Source organism: Pinus tabuliformis, chromosome J, assembly GCF_031772625.1.
Source record: "Pinus tabuliformis cultivar Carrire ecotype Pingquan chromosome J, CPIR1, whole genome shotgun sequence".
Taxonomy (NCBI): domain Eukaryota; kingdom Viridiplantae; phylum Streptophyta; class Pinopsida; order Pinales; family Pinaceae; genus Pinus; species Pinus tabuliformis.
The window spans coordinates 1,317,044,655-1,317,065,028 of NC_142295.1; the positions used below are offsets into that span (position 1 = coordinate 1,317,044,655).

The 20,374-nt window shown below is 40.3% G+C and overlaps 1 pseudogene; it reads left to right on the plus strand.

The window, feature by feature from the left end:
• Nucleotides 1-6,221: 6,221 nt before the first annotated feature.
• LOC149232103 (5.8S ribosomal RNA) lies at nt 6,222-6,384 on the plus strand (annotated as a pseudogene).
• The last annotated feature ends 13,990 nt before the right edge of the window (nt 6,385-20,374 follow it).

Here is a 20,374-nt window from a genome sequence, read left to right on the forward strand (position 1 = left end):
AAATCTTGTAGTTGATCCTGGATCTCAAATATCCTCATAAAGTATGAGGCTATTCCATCTTCCCTTGACATCTTCAACTTGTAGAGTTCTTGCCTTAATGAGATGACTTCTCCAACAGTGCTTACGGAATACAACTCTACTAGTTTGTCATAAATTTCTTTTGAAGTTTCGAGTTTAGATACATATGGGATGAGGGGATCCTTGATGGATTCTATGAGAATCCTTTGAGCCCTAACTTCCCCTTTCATATACTTGGCAAGAGCTTGAGCATCTTCCTTTCTTGGTTTAGTGATAGAACCTTTGACATGTTCCATAACCTCATTTTCAATGAGATTCAAATCTGTTTTTTTTACCATGCAAGATAATTTGAAGCCCCAACCAATTTGTTGCTTTCCTTGCAAAAAGACATTTTGACAGATAAATATACTTGATAGAATGCTCCTTCTTGTTGCTTCCTTGATGTTGATTATGACATAGAGGATAGAAAACTTCTCCTTGATGAAGGTAGTTTTCTTCAAAAATGATCCTCGATCCCACAGAGAGTGAGATGACACCTCCTTTTGATCTAGCTTCCTTTGCATGAATAGTCTTTAAAACACTTGTAGATGTAGGGTTTTGGCCTTGTCCCTCTTGACAATGATCCCAATACTTCTTTGTAGAATTCTTTGATCTAGGGTTATGATGCTTCCTTTGACTTCAAGATGATCTTCGCTTTGATGCCTTCCTTGAGATTTGATCTTTGAGTGTCCCTTGATAAGATGCCCTTCCTTGACTTAGTCACCTTAGCTCTAATTCCATGTTGAGAAATCTACAGCATTGAGATTAAGTGATTTCTCTTCTATTAGTAATTGTTTGTGAGTGATTTTTACTTCTTTAGATTAGGATCTTCTTTTACTTAGGTTATTAGTGTTCTTTTTTATCACACAGCTACCAATGCATTAACCATAAAGAGACAAGAGACACAAAATATAGGCTATTAGCCAGGACCAAAACCTCTCACTCTTTGAGAGGAAAACCCGAACAAATTCTTCTTATAGAGACTCCATTTGACGAATACCAAGATGAAGACCCTTGACCTATTTGCCTCTCCAAGACCAAGACACAAGTTCCCTTCCACTGCTCTTCGTGCCCAAGTCAATACTAGTCAAACTTCTACTTCTTCCTTCTTTTTGGCTACCCTTCAATCTCGGCTTCCTTCTGCTTCAGACCTGCACTGTATTTTGGCCCTAATTGCTGCACATATGGTGATTTAACCTCATCATCTCCTTTGCTTGGACTAGAAGGTTTTCTTCTTCAACTCGGATTTCTTGAATACTCCTTGATTAGGCCTTTAGCACAGCAAGGAGATCTTCGGCCCTTTTTCTGCAGCAGTAACCCTCTCCTTTCCTCTCACGTGTGGAGATCAGCCCTAAAAACAGTCCCAAACAGATCTTATTCTAGTTTTCCTCCTTCGCTTCGATAGAGATACTACTTATGCAATGTTCACATTCCTTTTTATGCCTTTGACCGAATTGCAAACCACCAAAAATACTTCTCTGAAATTCTGTGTTGAAATGGAATTCGAACTGCCCTATTTATAGTTGTTGCCCATGCTAATTAGCCGACTTGACAGAAGGATGAGCCGACATGTCCATTTGAGAGATTATATTATTCTTTTGAAGCCGACTTGAAGCAGGTAACTTTGTCTCGGTCTTGGAGGGTCTTCTTATACTTTTTATGACTCATACAAAAATGTAATGAGCCCAAGAAGGGTCCTTCATACATGATATAGACTCAAATTAACTTTTATGACTAGATGGAAAATCCCAAAGGCTCATAATGGGAGCCATTACTAAAAATAAAATTCCTTGCTCATGAAACCCATGAGACAAGCATTACAATAATAATTTTATTTTCTTTTCATCAATTACATAAAATCACAATTACACATGTCATTATGAAGACCTAACCTAGTTACTCTTTTCAACAAAAATGTCGAAGTCAAAACCAATCAATGAAGAGAGAGAACGTCAACTTTTAGTCAAAGTCTGATCTGCAATAGCAGGGCCGAATTTCGGCCTGTGGAAGCTCTGAACATGAGGCTGAAATTTGGTCAAGACCTAAGTCAAACAGTCCTGCAATTCTTTGTCAAAGGAAAGAGAGTTGACTTGTGGTCAACGCTCCAAAACAGAGGTAAAAACTCGGTCAAGACAAGTCTGCAATCTTTGGCCTCCAAGCACAGTGAAACCTTCAATCAAACAGATCCAAAATAGCCCAAGTCAACGCAAGTCAAAACAGAGAGAAAGAAGTTGGTCAACGCTGGTCAGAAATTTTCCTTTGACTCTCCTTCGCACATGTGAATTAGCCTCTGTAATTTCAGATGAATGTGTGTGATGAGATGATCCAAATGAAGTCCAATGATGTCATATTTATATGAGTCATGAGAGGTGGTTTTTCACACATGTGAACCAACTTGTCCTTCATGAGGCCGACTTGGTCAAAGTCAAAAATATGGAATTTCTCCATCGTTTGCCAATGAAAATGCCAACCATAGCTACCCAATTTTTCAACATCTTTTAGCTAGTTGTATTACTTGGACTTCGCTATAATCTTATCCATTTGGCCAAAGGAAGGTACGACTCTCATGTGTTGTGTAGGAAACAAATCTAAAATGATTTTGAGGCAAGGTTGCACGAAACGGGGAAACGGGTACGAGTTTCCGAAATGGGAAGCGATATGAAACGCGACCTCCCCAAATTTTGGAAACGGGGAAACGCGAATATATATATATATATATATATATATATATATATATATATATATATATATATATATATTAGGACATTTAAGAAATATGTGCAATCATAAAGCATATATGATACATTTTAATTTATTACATTATGATAAAATTGTCAATTGTCAATGCATAAACTATAAGTATCTAAATTTACATCACATTTACTCATGAATAATCACATAATGAAAATAGAAATATCCAAAATCAGCCACGAGAAATTTCTAATTTTTTGTCTCGTGCTTGATTGGGAGTCTCCTCCTACATAGTCGAATGACCTTAGTGCCCTTGATTAAATACAAATTTCATACCCTAGTACCCTACATTCTCTTGATTATTGGGAGTCTCCCCTGCATAGAGGGCTTTGTTCTCTCGATTAAATACAAGTTCCATACCCTAGTACATGATAAAATCCAATGGAAACATTGCAATCACCCCAATCCTGAAATCCTGAAAAACAGATAAGTCTGCTGGATTTTGAGTGAGATCTAAAATTCTACTTTCTCCATATGAAATCCAATGAGGGCGAAACCACTCTCAAACATCCTGAGTCATTTCATGGTAATGTTAAAAATTTAAGTAAAAGGATGAAAATTTCATTTTCATCCTTTTACTTTAAGAATTTAACATTACCATGAACTGCATATCAACACTAGGGCAAAAGTTCACTTCTATAACTTTAGACAGGCATCTGGAAGCAACTAGAAGTCACTAGGCTAACGTAACAATAGATTACAAAACAAATTAAAAAATAAAAAAAACACAAGTAAATGCTGAAACGTGGGTCGTACGGCCCTGAAACGCGTTTCAGGTCGTACTGGCCACGTTTCAGTTTCGTGAAACGTGGCAGTACGGCCTGAAACGCATTTCAGGGCCGTACCAAACGCGTTTCAGCGTTTCGTACCCGTTTCCGTACGGAAACGCCCTCCTACCCCACGTTTCCTGCAACATAGTTTTGAGGTGTTGTCTAAGGATTTTACAAATCTGTCATACCATTCACACCAGAAATATTTGGGTGCTAAGTAAAACCCTCACTCAAGGGTTTGATAAAAAACGCATGTAGTTCATGAACCCTTGTCTTTTCTTCACTTTTGGGTTGTATTTCACCAATTATTTGAAGTGATAAACAATTTCCAGCTTGCCGGAAATTAAAAAATCTACATAAAAATAAATTCAAGTTTTGACCCCATGGGAATTTGACCCCTTTGTTGAGTAAACAATTTTCAAAATGCATTATCATTAGTTTTACTCGTCTATTTTTAGTACTGGACTGTTTTTATTATTACTTGTTCATTTCCCTGGCATTCCCACCCATATATCCAACTTTTTAGAGTGTTTATACATTTGTGGGTGGCCCCCAAGGGGGGTTTAGCTTTTTTTTTCTACCATTTTCTGTGTTTTTTCATATCTGAAGGTGCAAAATATATTTTATCATTTACAGCCATTTACCAAGTTCTACAGCAAGGTATTCATTTACCAATTGGTAAGGGCTTCTAACACTCAACTTTGTGCCATTTTAAGAGCTACTTCTTGTATTTTGTCTTTCTGCTCGTTGGTCTGCATTTTTCTGCAGTCATATTTTGTTTCCAGATAAGCAATAAAAGAACAATTAACTCCTATGTTAACCCTAGACCCCATTTTAAAGGACTGGTATTTTAATTTCTTTGGTGAAGCATCTTTGTAAGGAACCCTCCCATAGCCTTCAATAGGAGTTGAGCTTAAAGAGTAGGGACTCGTGCCGAGGTGACAGTGGGCACTTGTCCTGTGAGGTGCCACATTAGCATCTCATGAAGACCTTGATGGGACTGTTATTTGGACGATAACTGGGGGATCTTATTTACCCATTAATGAAGCTCACTCCCCAACTCATTCTCTGGCGTGGGTGTCAAACCCCTTGTACAAATAATAGATATCATATCAAAAGATGGCAGAATGAATTTGCCACCCAAGTTAACTCTCGAGTCTCAACCATTATATCACCCTTCCATGCAGAAGAGGAGTCCCTTAAACCAGCTTTACTTTGCTCTTATAGTGTTGGTCAGAAGGACACTGCAGTATTTGGAAGCTTGACTTGTTTGGATTTTAGCATGACAGGCCCTACTGAGAGACAGTAGGAGCATCTAAGAAGGTAGGAGAAGGGGCCGCCAGTTTTATCAGACTCACATGAATCAGTTCAACTTGACTGGGTGGCTGATTTTTGAGCAAAAACCATTCAGAACAGTGGTTGTCTCAGCTAGAGGCCAAGTCAACCATTGACTTGTGTGACCCGGTCTCTGATTTGGTTGAGTCCAATGGGGTTGACTGGGCCACTTTCCTGTTGGCTAAGTCAGCCCAAAACCCTATAAAGGAAAACCCCCAAAAGAGAAACTTAACCCCTAAATCCCTAATTCCCTTCTTATAAACACACCCCACTAGCCTTCTTACCTCACACATTTCTCATTGTCAGCATTTGGAGTTACAGAATTCACTGGTTGATTGAGTGAATTTAGAACTAATTTTAAAGTTGCGGCTGTTTTCAGTAGAGAATTGATTTGTATTTGTTGTTTACCCATTTTGCTACAAGATTGAGGGAGATCTTATGGCTCCCAGGAAGGAAGACCCTGCATGATTGTGTCCATGGGGAAAATCGCATGCAAATATTGTGAGAGGATAAAAACTGGGGAGATACATGCACTGAAATGCCACTTGGGGCATATTTCTATTTATGTTATACATGCTCAATGGTGCCAACTGATATAAAACATCAAATGGCTACAATTTTTTAATTCATCCAACAATAGAGAGCAAACTTTAGGTTCATGGACTTGACCAAGTCAGTTTAACGAGTTGGAGATTAGATTTAGACTTTGAATCAAATTCTTCAAAATTAGTTTGACCTAGTGTTATTTTCAGGGATTTCAACATTTAATCATTGTATTATAGTTTTAAGATTATGAGACTCTAAAGGCAATTTAGAGCCTCAATGTTTATGGGTTTTGTCTTAGAACTTTAATCTAAATATTTCAGAACCTACAGTTTATGTATCTTGATGCCTGTTTGCAGCCTCGCATGCTATATAAATCAGCAAACTTTGCATATCTGACACCTAGTGGTTTGGAATTATATTAATGTAAATGAACATTTTTCTTTTTGTTAAAATTTGAATATTTATGTATCTTTTATTCGACTAAGTCACTTACCAAGTCATCGACAAGCCAATCTGCGTCTGAATGGAGTTGTAATTTTAGACCAAACCAATTTTGATTCCAATTCTGATAACTCTGGTGGTTGCTCCCTTACCCCTATGATAACTGAGAACGGCTTGATAACTTTGTGGTTGCATCATGGACTTTAGGCTGCATTTCAGGGGTTGTCTTCAAGTTCTAATTGCAGAATCCCGTGAATCATCGAGTTTTTGAACGCAATTTGCACCCGAGGCCTCGGTCGAGGGCACGTCTGTCTGGGAAACGACTCTCGGCAACGGATATCTCGGCTCTTGTTACGATGAAGAACGTAGCGAAATGCGATACTTAGTGTGAATTGCAGAATCCCGTGAATCATCTAAAAAACAGAAACAGAAGGCCAAAAAAACTTAATTATTGACCAGCTTTATCAAGTCTGTCTTGGTCTCATTGAGCAGTACAAGGAACATGAGGAAAGGAACGATCATTAGAGGGCTGAATTCAAAAGGAAGGTACTAAGAACTTTGAAGTGTATCTGCATGACCGGGCACCAGGGAACTGTAGGATACTATCATCTAAGGTCAACCAGACTCAAGCACTCCCAAGCCCTAGTTGCAGCATGCAGTTCTAAGCTAGACTCCTTTTGTTAGTTATGCTTTTAAATTGTATCCATGCCATGCTGGCAGACTGTTACATTAGCTTATGCATCTTACTGTATGTGGAAGGAATCAGCAGGACAGGCTAAAATGTTAATCTTTGGATATACTGCAACTCCAGATTATTTTGAAAGTCCAGGCTATATGGAAAACTATGATTTGTACTAGATGTTCTCCTACAGAGAACCATACATTTAAATTAATATTGTTTTTCTAATTAAAAGGAAAAACTGAATTGTTGTGGATTGCACACATAAAATGCAGAATGATCAAAAAAGCCCGTACTTGTAGAAATAATTTACGAAGTTATGATCGTGATTTGTGGGCACCTAACAAATGGCCAACCACATGAAGTGGACTTAATGAATCATTAATGTGACTTTAAAAGGATAAACCCCTAAGAATCCATTGAACCTAATGAAGTCATAGCTTTTCAGTGTTCAATGTATCTGTAGACCCTAAAGGCTAAGAGTGCACTAATCTTGATATTTTCAGCAGCCGCATCCATGAGGAACTGACAATGGAATATGGTTTCAGGAACTTGTTTCTATAGGTTGGGTAAATTAACCCAGAACTAAGCGTAAAGGATTGGACATGGAAATATGTGTGAAGGGCCTCCTTATCAACCCTTAACTAACAAAGAACTATCAAATCGTCAGGGTAAATACATAATTCTTGTTAAGGCATTGAAAAACCACATTTGCTGGGGCATTGGGGTAGTATACTTTACAATAGAAAGGCTTTACAAGCCCTCAAGGTGTAACTACTTTGAAAAATAAAGCATTAAAAGGCCATATCAAATAGGATATAAATCAACCCTCCATATATCTCCTTCAAAACCCTTAGCTAACTAAGAGGTATCAAGTCATCAAGGGTGAGTACTTTATTCCAGTAAGGCACTGAAAGTTCCTATTGGGCATTGTAAAAATTTTGTTACACTAAGACTTCACGAGGCAGTGGTAAAAATTTCTTATGTTAAGGTCGGTTTCAAAAGTGAAGTATAGTTACAGTGAGGCAGCGCTCAAGACATGAATACTTCGTTCTATGATCGGAACCATGTCTGCCTACTGTTTGGGGCATGCCAGTGGGGATTGGAAAGGCCCATTCTAGGTCAACCATCCATATATCTCTTTATCAATGCTTAGCTAAGGAAGCAAATAAATCAACCCTCCATCTCCTTAGAAACCCTTAGCTAATGAAGATATCTCAATTTGACATAAGCCCTTGATATATCTTCTTAAAAATCCCTAGCTGACAAAGTGAAGAAGTCAACCCTCCATCTCCTTATTAACCCTTGGATAATGGTCTATCAAGACATCAAAGGTGAATAAATCATTCCAGCTAGTAACGCATTGAAACACCCTATCTGTGGGCGTGTTGAGGGTAAATATTTCATTACAGTAAGCTTATGAAAGGTCCTAGAGAGGTAAATACTAAATACTTCAAGAAATAAGGCCCTGGTAGTGCATTGGAAGTAGATATTTCATTGTCATATGGTGTCATTTCCAAAAACCTGAAACACTACTAGAAATTGAAATGGCAAACTGACATTTTGCATGGTAGTGGAAATGTTTCACAAAAACCAAGAAACACTACTAGAAATTGAAACGGCAAACCAACATTTTCCATGGTAGTGGAAATGTTTCATAAAAATCAAGAAATATTTCAGCCTCCTTTTGGAAAAGGCTAGAACTCACATTTTTGCTGAAAAAGGTGACTTCATGAGATGGAAAATAACCAAAAAAAACCTAGTAGATAACATTGAAACCCTAACCCTAAAAGTGAGCCTGAAAACTTATAAATAAAGCCTCTTCGACCTCCCTTCAGCACCCCAATGCTCACTACTTTCCAAGTGCTTTTCTTGTTGCAGAGGGAAGATGGAAATCAACAATGCTTTTGTTAGGGGCCTCTCCTAACTCTCTTAGATACTTTATAAATATATGAGGCCACCTTCCTAGAATAAGCCCTGTTTCCAACCCAAGGGGTGACCCCTAGTAGAAAACCTTTTCTCCCATTCTGTCCAACTTGCCAACCAGCAGCCCTATAAGATCTATAGATAGCTAGACCCAAAGGCCCTCCATCTATGCTCCGTTCAGTGCTTTGTGACATCTAGCTTACTTGTCAGATGAAGGTGAGCCATACATTATAAGGTACAGTAACCATTTTTGTAATCAAGTGATTTCATTTAATGTTTATGAGCATAATCATATGGATCCAAGTTGAGTTGGATGATTGACCACTTCTAGTTGTATTCTTGTTCTCATGCTTCACCTTGGTGGTTATTCCCATCCCCTAGTCTAGTGTGACCTTTTTTGAGGCGTTTCTTTCCATTGTCCAAGAGAAGCACAAATAGGAGGCAATGATTGATGTTGTGTGTCCATGGTAGTCCCATCTATGCCATATATTCACATCCCAATCTTCGGAATGATTGCTATCTGTCACTGATATTGGCTCCCTCTTTTCCTCATTCTTGAGTAGGGGCCTGTAAACTTTGCCCTAAGAGGTTGATGTAACAAAAAGAAAAGAAAGAGCATGAGCCATTATGATAAAATGCAAAACACTGGCTACAATAGAATAAAGTACGTGGAAAAAAGTCTACCCTGAGCTCTACCCCCCTCAATAGCCCTCACTTAGTTCCTAGCTAATCGATGAAAAAATCAAAATAAAAGGAACTTTGATATCCCAACCATGATAAGCAATAAACCGCTTCATCTTTAAGGGGTGATTGATGCATAAATAAAGCTTGTGATCCAAGCTATGCAAAAAAGGAGAAATCATTAAAGAAAAAGGCATAGAAGAGAGGCGGTAAAAATAGGCAGAAAAAAGGGGTAACTCAAGTTCCACAAGTGCTCCCTCTTCACATTATAACACTCAAGAATGATGGTATTTTATAGTTGGCATTTTCCATGAAGTAAACCCCCACCATACCATTATCCATTTGCACTGGTTGATTGATGTGTCAGGCTAGTAATTGTTCCTTTCTTTAGGGTTGGAAGCACCTGATAGGACCTCTAGAATGTTGATTTGGGGTAGCATCGAATGTGCTCTAGCCACAAAAATTGGTGGAGAGGCTAAGGCACATGAGATCTCCAATACCCAGAAAGGGTTTGGGCAGATTCTAAACAATTTGGAAGATATTAAAATAATTAATATTTTTAATGGAGTCCCTAAGTCTAAACTTCGAGAAAATAGAATATTAATGTGAATTAATATAAAACTGTGTTAGAATGGTCCAAAAGTCATGGATCAAGCCAGATCTAATCTTAGTCGTTGATTAGGGACTTAATCTCGGTCGTTAACTTGTCAACGAGAAAAGTATAAGAGGAGGCTTGAGGGTCACTTGGAGAACACACCGAATTGATCAAGATTTCGATTTTATGGGGCAGGGTTTGCTAAGGAAGTCGAAAGAGTGATTAGAGTTGCAGCTGAGGGGCAGTGAATACAGAAGCAGAGAGGCAGAGATAATACCAAGAGGATCAGCGCAAAAGCCGGGAGAGAGGGACGCAGAGCCAGCCAGAGGTTCACACAGAGCCAGTCAAGGCTCATGCAGAGGCAGCCGGGAGCTGCGCAGTGCCTCAAAGAGCTAGCGTGGGTGACGCAGAGGCTCTAAGGTCTGACGCAGGGCCTCCAGAGGCTAACGTAGGGCAAGCCAGGGTGACGTTGGGCACACGATAGGCCAAAAAGGGTTGACGCAGTCCCTAGAGGCTGACGATGGGGTTTTCGTGGGGCAGATTGGAGCTGGGAGTTGCCGTAGTGTTTATCTGGGGTTTCAGCTGGAATATCTGTTTCCGAGTAGAGAGGTACTACTGTCGAGATTATTCTCTGTTGGGTGAGCCGGTTTTGGCACCCATATTGTATTCAAAAACTACATAATAATAAAACCCTCAGATAGCTGCATCGGTTTTCCCGCATTGGGTTTTTCCGAGGACATTGGACCAAAAAAACGGTGTCACTTGTGTGCTTGTTTTTGTTTCCTTCAGTTGATGATCTGTAATGTGTTGAGCATGTACTTGTATTTATTTTCAATATTTACATGGTCAATAACTTGTTAATTAATCAGAACAAGTAGGCAGAAATAAATCAGAAAAGTACATGAAGGGTTTCTAACAGTTAGACTTAGAAATTCCAACATGGTTTCAGAGCGTGGTTGCAGATCACAGGAGAACTGAAGACATCAGCAGAGCAAAGCAGCAACAACAGAAAACAGTTGTCCCAAGTGATAGAAGTTGTTCCTAGCAGAGAAGCAGCAAGGAAGGGGTGATGCAGTGTATGTGTCATCAAGTTCGAGCCAAGAAGAGGCAGTGCAGAGGCTGAGGGAGGCAAGGACAGGCTCACACAGAGCCACGCAGAGGCCAAGAGGGTTGACGCAGTTGGCTAAGGAAGTTGATTTGCCGGTGCCGGGATTGCACAGAGCGTAGGAGCTCTAACCTTCAATTTTCTTGGGTTTAGGAGGATGTGGGTAAGTTGCAGAGTGGAGCTAGTGGGGTACTGTAGTCAGAAAAGTACCTAACAGGGAAAGGCCAAGGAAGAGGGAGTTTCTACCGAGGATTTCTAGCCTTGAAATCCAGATCAGTGGTGTAGCTACACTAAAGATCAAAGTGGGGGCATCTCAACATTGGCAGAAGGGTTTCCAAGATGGAAATCGAGGCTCAGAGGGAGTCACACCAAGAACTTCCAGGAAGGAAGTAAAGGAGCAGCGAGATGGCAGTGAAAGGGGTAAGAGACCAGGACAGACTGGACGGAGCCTCAAACTTCGTAGTCTTGAAGGCCAGAATCCTATCCGTTCTAGACAGAAATCGTGTCAAGCACTTCATCTTGAGGACGATAGCTATCCCAATTGACCCAGCTGATAACAACAAGTACGAGAAGGCAATGGCGAGGGCCAAGAGCATCATTCTTACGGGGTCAAGGACCATGTAATACCACATATTGCCGAAAAGGACACGGCAATTGAGATGTGGGAGGCCCTAAAGAAATTGTACCAGCATACTTTTGTGCAAAGAAGGATGTTACTAGAAAATCAGTTGTGATCATACTAGATGCAAAAGGGAGAACAGATTGACCGCTTCCTCGGTTGATTAAAGGAGATCCGGGATCAACTGACTTCCATAGGGGCCACGCCGATTAAGAATTGATGGTGAGAACAGCCCTGAATGCAATCTCAGAAAACTGGGAGGTGTTTGTCCAGAGCATACTGGGTAGGGCAACCCTTCCAGATTGGGAGGAAATGTGGGCTTCTCTTTGCCAAGAAGAGATCAGAAGGTTGAGCAAGGCGGGAAGCAGTGGCAAGGGGATCAGAATCAAGAAGGAGGAGGAGGTGGATGCTGCCCTAGCATCTGAGGGAAAGCAAGAGAAACGGAAGAAGAAGGACCTCTCCAAGGTCAAATGCTTCCACTGTGGGGAGCTGGGTCATTATGTGACCTAGTGTCCAAGGAAGAAGAGCAAGGGAGAGGCCTCCAAGACCAAGGTTGCGCTAGCAAGGGCAGAGAAGGAAGTGGAGACAGACGATGACTGTGCCATGAGTGCACACACACCACTTGAGTGGAAGTGGGGAGACATCGAGCTATAGTCAGACAGACTACAGGCGATGAGGGGCAGGATCCTCGAGGTACCCAGCCTCTTGGATTATACCTTGCTACGAGAGCCTCGAAGAGGAGTAGCAGGATTGGCAGATGTCGGTAGAGACAGATGCGGATGGAGTGACAGAGGGAGCTACAGTGCAAGATTCCCAGGACAGCGTGAGGTAGCAGTGCGAGAAGCACAGGAGTGTTGCACCAGTGCAAGATGGCACAAAGAGGTGTGAAATGGTGCGAGATGCATGGAGTTGTTGCAGCAGCGCAGAGGTCAGAGAGGGATCACTTGCCAGCGACAGAAGGAGTTTTAGCATCGAAGGTGTCTATAGCCTGACAGAGATGTCAGAATTGGGAGATCAGTTACTTAGTAACTGGGTTGCAGTGCAGCAGTTAGCAGTGACAGTGCTATGGGCAACACGATGCAACAGGATGAGAGGGAGTTGCAGTATGGATGCAGCAATGGCAGTGGCAGGGGCATGGGTAGCAGTACAGGATGCAGCAGTACAGATGATGGGTAGTAGGCATAGCATCAACACAGGGACCGATGCTGGATGATCAGGGTGATACTCAGTGAGGAGTATTGCTAGAGCATAGTCCTCGCTAAGAGGGAGTGTTGATTTGGGGTAGCATCGGATGTGCTCTAGCCACGAAAATTGGTGGAGAGGCTAAGGCACATGAGATCTCCAATACCCAGAAAGGGTTTGGGCAGATTCTAAACAGTTTGGGAGATATTAAAATAATTAATATTTTTAATGGAGTCCCTAAGTCTAAACTTAGGGAAAATAAAATATTAATGTGAATTAATATAAAACTGTGTTAGAATGGTCCAAAAGTCATGGATCAAGCCAGATCTAATCTTAGCCGTTGATTAGGGACTTAATCTCGGTCGTTGATTTGTCAACGAGAAAAGTATAAGAGGAGGCTTGAGGGTCACTTGGAGAACACACCGAGTTGATCAAGATTTCGATTTTCTGGGGCAGGGTTTGCTGAGGAAGTCGAAAGAGTGATCAGAGTTGCAACTGAGGGGCAGTGAATACAGAAGCAGAGAGGCAAAGATAGTACCAGGAGAATCAGCGCAGAAGCCGAGAGAGAGGGACACAGAGGCAGCTAGAGGTTCACGCATAGCCAGCCAGGGCTCACGACGAGGCAGCCAGGAGCTGCACAGTGCCTCAGAGAGCCAGCGTGGTTGACGCAGAGGCTCTAAGGGCTGACGCAGGGCCTCCAGAGATTGACGCAAGGCAAGCCAGGGTAATGTTGGGCAGACATTGGGCCAAAAAGGGCTGACGCAGTCCCTAGAGGCTGACGATGGGTTTTTCGTGGGGCAGATTGGAGCTAGGAGCTGCCAGAGTGTTTATCCGGGGTTTCAGACAGAATATCTGCTTCCGAGTAGAGAGGTACTACTGCCAAGATTATTCTTTGTTGGGTGAGCTAGTTTTGGCACCTAGATTGTATTCAAAAATTGCATAATAATAAAACCCTCAAATAGCTGCACCGATTTTCCCGCATTGGATTTTTCCGAGGACATTGGTCCAAAAACAACAATGTCACTTGTGTGCTTGTTTTTGTTGCCTTCCATTGATGATCTGTAATGTGTTGAGCATGTACTTGTATTTATTTTCAGTATTTACATGGTAAATAACTTGTTAATTAATCAGAACAAGTAGGCAGAAATAAATTAGAAAAGTACATGAAGGGTTTCTAACAGTTAGACTTAGAAATTCCAACATAGAAACCCCTCCCATATCTAAGCATGGTAACTTGTTTGCAAACCCTAAGCTAGAAAGACATTTGCAAATGATGCTTGTGTGAAGTACTCTTGTGCCTTTTGCATTAAATCTGGTCCACTATGATACACTTATGGCTACTTTACCTATGATGATGATTTCACTTTATTTTGATGGTACGTTTCCAATGTTCCCTCCAAGGTACAGATGTTGTCCCTTGAGGGATTGGTTCAGATTTCTCCAACACATCAAAAGGACATCCAAGCCCATTTGATTACACTTCAAGGCTCTATATCTAGGACTCTGACCACTTAGAGAAGAGCGTTATTGGCCTTAGGATGGATCCAACATTAATGATGCCCATCTCCTCTCCCTCCAAAGCCTGAATATTGATCATTGAGGCCAAGACATTTCCAAGAAAGAGGATGTACCTTGGAGACCACAGGACGCCCCCAAGTTGGCACTGCACTTTTTTGGACATTGTCGTGTTCTTGGACCAATTTGATGATGATGATGACTTGAGATCCCTTTGGAAGGGATGGTACACAATTTTGGATGATGACATCATGCCCTATTACGACATCATCCTTATGAGGCATATAATGATGATGTCGAGCTTGATTGATGATGACATGATGATGAGGAGGGTTTTGCTTGATGATGCACATTTAATGATGAGTGTTGAAAATTCGTAGCTATGGTCAGTGTTTTCATTGGCAAATCAAAGGAAGAAATTCATATTTTTCATGTTGACCATGTTGGCCTAAAATGCACAAGTCAGCCCCACATGATGAATGGGTTTGACCCCAAGGCCAAAAGCACCCTCCTAAACCACATATAAATAGAAGTTTGATGGAGCTCATTTGGCATCTCATCTCATCCATCACATCGATCTTAAACAACAAGTATTATCCACAAATGCGAAGGAGAAAAGAGGAAGATCTTATCTATGTTGACCAACCATTCATCTTTTGTTTGACCAACATTGACTTGAGACTATTTGCTTCTATTTTACCGAGCTCTTTGACTATTTTGGAGGCCAAATATTTCATGGATTCGTTGACTCTGCTTGACCAAGATTTTGCTCCTATTACTAGGTCATTGACCGCAAGTTGATCATAGGTCAACTCTAAGATTTGGCCGAGAACTGTAGAGTTTCATTTGACTGAGGTTTGACTGAATTTTGACCCTCCTATTCAAAGCTACCTCAGACCAAAATTCGGCCTTTTTGTTGCAAACTTGACTTTGACTAGAATTAACTATTTTCTCTCTTCGTTGACTGGTTTGACTTGGAAATATTGGGGTCATAATTTGAAATCCTGTTTGGAATATTTTGATGTACTCTTGATGAACTAAATTCTCTCTCTCATGAGGAAAGACTTGTTGGGTTTTCCCCTTGTGGATTTTGCCTTGGCTACTAGCCAAATATTGGTGTCTCTTGTCTCTTGTTTTACTATTTACTGTAATCTCTATTGCTCTGTTGAAGAAAATGAATAGTTGCTTAATGATTGGAATGTTATAAGAAGTCTAATTATATCATTGGATGTAGTTATAAATTTGAAAAATTGTACTAGTATTGATTGCACTAGAAAATTAACATGGTATCAAAGCTTTGGTGAAGGGAAAGAGCATTGAGATCCCCTTGAAGAGCACCTTGAAGAATATTGAGAGCACTTTGAAGCTTTGTGATTCTACATCTTTTGTTTTTGGTTGGCCATCTTCATTATCTTCAACGTGAATTCCTTCATGAAGACCGAGAACAAGCTTGAAGGAGCTACAAATTACAGGGCATGGAAGACTAGGATCAACCTTATCCTTGTAATAAATAAGGTTTTGGAGATTATTACAAGAAAATTTGTTGAACCAATTGATCTAACAGGAAAAGACAAATTTAAAGAAGATGACATCTTGGCTATGAGCACCATTGTGGAATCTATTAGGGATCATCTGATTCCTTATATTGCTGAGCTAATATCTTCTAACGACATGTATGATGCCCTCAATGGATTATACACCATCAACAACATCAATCAATCTATAAGTCTAAGGAGTCAACTTCGTGAGATCAAGATGACAAAAAATGATATTGTGGCGTCATTCTTTCTAAGAATATCTCAAATCAGACATCAACTCAAAGCTATTGAAAAAGAGGAATCCGATAAAGAATTAGTAGTTATGCCAATAGGTGGTTTTCCTGAATCTTGGGATCCTTTTGCAATAAGCACTAGTGGAAGAGAAAATGCTCCTTCATTTGATAAGATTTGGGCTTCTTGCACTCAAGAAGAATCTCCTATTCGGAAGCAAGATTTCAAATCCAGGTGAAGGTTCTCAAGCCTTTGCAGCCCACTCAAAGAATAGCAAGGGAAGAAGAAACTTCGGAAGATTTCAAGAAGTTCAGGTAGAAAACCTAATTCAAGACCTACTCCAAGAAGGGAACCTACTCAAAGAAGACCTTCTCCTCCCTCTGAATATAGAAGAGATATAACAAATGTTCAATGCTTTTGTTTCCAAACATATGGTCACTATCAAAATAACTGCCCTCAAAGGAATGATTCTCGAAGGGATGTTTATCAAAGGAATGATGATCAAAAAAGGAAAGGGAAGCATCATGCTTCTGTTGTTGATCTAAATGAACCATCTCATAAGAGGAGGCCTAGAAAGAATGATTATGATGATGAATACTCATTTTATTTTGCTTTTATAGGTTCCATTGCAGGTCATGATGAAATATGGTTGGTGGACAGTGGTGCCTCTAGGCACATGACTGGAAGTCATGAACATCTCTCTGAATTGGTTGAAAAGAAGATAGCTCAAAGGGTTGAGCTTGGAGATAATGGCAAATATGAAGTCAAGGGAATTGGTTCGTCATCCTTCCAATTGGAATTAGGAGGTAATGTATCTATTAACAATATTCTATATGTTCCTGGTTTGAAGAAAAATTGTTGTCCATTTCATCTCTTGAAGACAAAGGATATAGAATTGCTTTCATGGATGGACAAGTTCTAGTATGGAAGAAGGATGCCTCCTTTGAATCTACTAAAGTCATTGGTGTATGAATTGGAGGCCTATATCATCTCCTTGGTCGCTCAATTCAAGCCCTAATACACAACACATCTAATCTTTGTGAACTATGGCATCGAAGGTACACTCATGTTCATTATAAAGCATTGTCTAGAATGAAAGATTTTGTTAAAGGTGTACCAGAAATCAAAATTGAACATGATGGAGTTTGCAAGGGATGTGCCCTTGGGAAAAATGTTAAAGGAAGATGTACTAGCAGTGATAGTAGATCCAAAGGAATCTTGGATCTTGTGCACTCTGATGTTTGTGGGCCTATGTCTTATAAATCCTTGGGTGGTCATTTATACTATGTCTCTTTTATTGATGATTACTCTCGTAAAACATGGATTTACTTCTTTAAATCCAAGGATGAATTATTTGAGAAGTTTCGGGAATTCAAAGCGCGGGTTGAAAATGCTACAGGAAAAAGGATCAAGACTCTAAGATCTGACAATGGAGGAGAGTATGTATCCAAGGAACTAATTGCTTTTTGCAGGGATGTTGGAATTAAGAGAGTTGATAGTTCCCTACTATCCTCAACAAAATGGAGTTGCCAAAAGAAAGAATAGGACTGCTATGAAAGTTGCCTAAGCCATGTTTCATGATCAAGAGTTGTTGATGTTTCTATGGGGAGAAGCTTTGAGGACAATTGTTTATGTTCAAAATAGATGCCCTCACCGAATATTGGATTACAAGACTCCTAAAGAAGTTTTCATAGGTGAGAGACCCAATCTTGAACACTTGAGAATTTTTGGTTGTCTTGTTTATGATCATGCGCCTAAGGAGAAAAGGACGAAGTTGGAACCCTCCAGGAAGAAAGGAACTTTTGTTGCCTACATTGAAAATTCAAAGGACTTTAGGGTCTATGTACCAAGACAAGTTCTATTGAAACTTACAAGAATGTTATTTTTGATGAGGATGTTGCTTTCTGGAAGTCCAAAGGATCACACTTAGACTCTGATGATGAGATGCAAGTGGCTCCAAAGAATGTGGAATCGAAATCTAAAAAACTTGAACCTGTGGAACGAGATCCTCATGAAGAATCTAATGATCATGTATTTGTTGCCTCTCTAAGAGCCATTGTACCAGAGACTAGAAAGAGAGGACATCATTGAAGGAAGTTGAAGGATAGGTAGCACCTCGTGGGACCTTTAAGTATTCTGGTTATGCAGCAATGATGTGTAAGATCATTGAGTCTGAGCCATCTACCTATGAAGAAGTTGTAGAACATCAAGTTTGGAAAGATGCTATGACTGAAGAATACCAATCTATATTGAAGAATGATGTTTGGGAAATCGTGCCAAGGCCTGAAGGGAAATCTGTTGTGTCTTCCTAATGGATCTTCGATCTACAAAATCAAGCACGCAGATGATGGAAGTATTGAGAAGTACAAGGCCAGATTCGTGGTCAGAGGATTCTTCCAAAAAGAGGGAGAGGATTATGAAGACACATTTGCTCTTGTTGCCAGGTATACTTCTATTAGATCTTGCATTGCTCTTGCTTCTATTGTAGGTTGGAAATTGCATCAAATGGATGTCAAGACTGCTTTTCTGAATGGAGTCATTGAAGAGGAAGTCTATATTGAGCAACCTCAAGGCTTTAAGGTTCATGATAGAGAAACACATGTTTGCAAATTGAAGAAAGCCTTGTATGGGCTGAAGCAGGCTCCTCGTGCATGGTACTCTCGTATTGATGGTTATTTGTTGAGTCTTGGTTTCAAAAAGAGCGATGTTGATTCAAACTTGTATTTCAAAGTTGTTGAAGGAGAGCCCTTGATTTTGCTACTATATGTAGATGATTTGTTTCTGACAGGGGTTGAGGTTCTAATTGTCCAGTGTAAGAGGGAGCTGATTTCTGAATTTGAGATGAAGGATCTTGGTCTTATGCATTACTATTTGGGATTGGAAATTTGGCAAAAGCCTAATGGAATCTTTGTTGGACAAGGCAAGTACATTATTAAGATCCTTCAGAAATTTGGCATGATGGACTACAAGTCCATGGATACGCCGATGGTGACAAATTTGAAGATACGTGATTGTGATTCTGATTTGATTGATCCCTCTATGTATCGCAAATTGATTGGCTCGTTGAACTATCTTGTGAACACTAGACCTGATATTTGCTATGTTGTGAACACGTTGAGCCAATTCTTGGTTGAGCCCCAACATGTGCACTAGGTTGCAGCGAAACATATATTGAGATATCTATGTGGTATCATTGAATATTGTCTAATATATGCTTCTAATGGAGAATGGAAGCTACAAGGTTTCACTGATGTCTTTTGGGCTAGAAGCTCTGATGATAGAAAGAGCACTTCTGGATTCTGTTTTAGCTTGGGCTCCACTATGATTTCATGGTCTAGTAGAAAGAAAAATTCTATCACTCCGAGTACGGCTGAAGCTAAGTATATAGCTTCATGTTTAGCTTATTGTGAATTTGTGTGGCTTCAAAAGTTGTTTGCTAGTTTGTTTGATCAAGTGTTGGAATCAACCATTGTATATTGTGATAATCAAAGTTGTGTGAAGCTTTCTGAGAACCTAGTTTTTCATGACAGGTTGAAGCACATTGAGATCAAGTATCATTACATCTGGAATATTGTCCAGAGGGGAGTTGTGAGGCTCAAATATGTCCCTACTAATGAGCAGGTTGTTGATGTTTTGACAAAGCCATTGTCCCGAATGAAGTTTTCTTATTTCAGAGAACAACTTGGAGTTGTTGAGAATCCCTCTCTGGGAGAGAGGGAGCACTGATTGTATAACATCATGTGATTGACAATATTCCTTGGGTTGTAGCTGAGAGGCCATAGATTATGGTCGGGAAGATTGTCCCTCCCTTAGGTCAATTGACCAAGAGGCCAGTGAGTCTGGTCAGGGAGCTTGGTTATGAGGCATAGAGTGATCCCTTGGGTCATGAGGACTGAGAGACTAGTTTGGTTGGGGACACTGATTTTGAGATTCTCTCCCTTGGGTCAGTTGACTAAGAGACTATATAGTCAGGGATTGAGATAGGGATTCCTCCCTTGGGTCATGGACCGAGAGAGCTTGTTTATGGTTGGGGAGATGGACCCTGTGTAACCATTGCATATGGTTGAAGAGTTTGGCCTCAATGATTGATCCCATGGTCATTTGGGCACTGACCTTGATGCCATTGGGTTTTGGCTTATGGGATGTGTTTTGATGATATGTATCTTTCCTTATGATGAGACTTGTGATCTCTCCCTTGGGATATTGCTGAGATGCCTATGGATTGATTGTGGAGAATGATCTTCAAAGAGAGACTTGTACATCTGATCCCTCCCTTTGGCAGTTGCTAAGAGACCCATGGATTGGTCAGGGAGATTGATCTTGAGAGAGAGTGAAAAATACCTCTCTAGCTAAGAAGGGGCATTGAAAATTGGTAGCTATGGTCAGTATTTTCATTGGCAAAT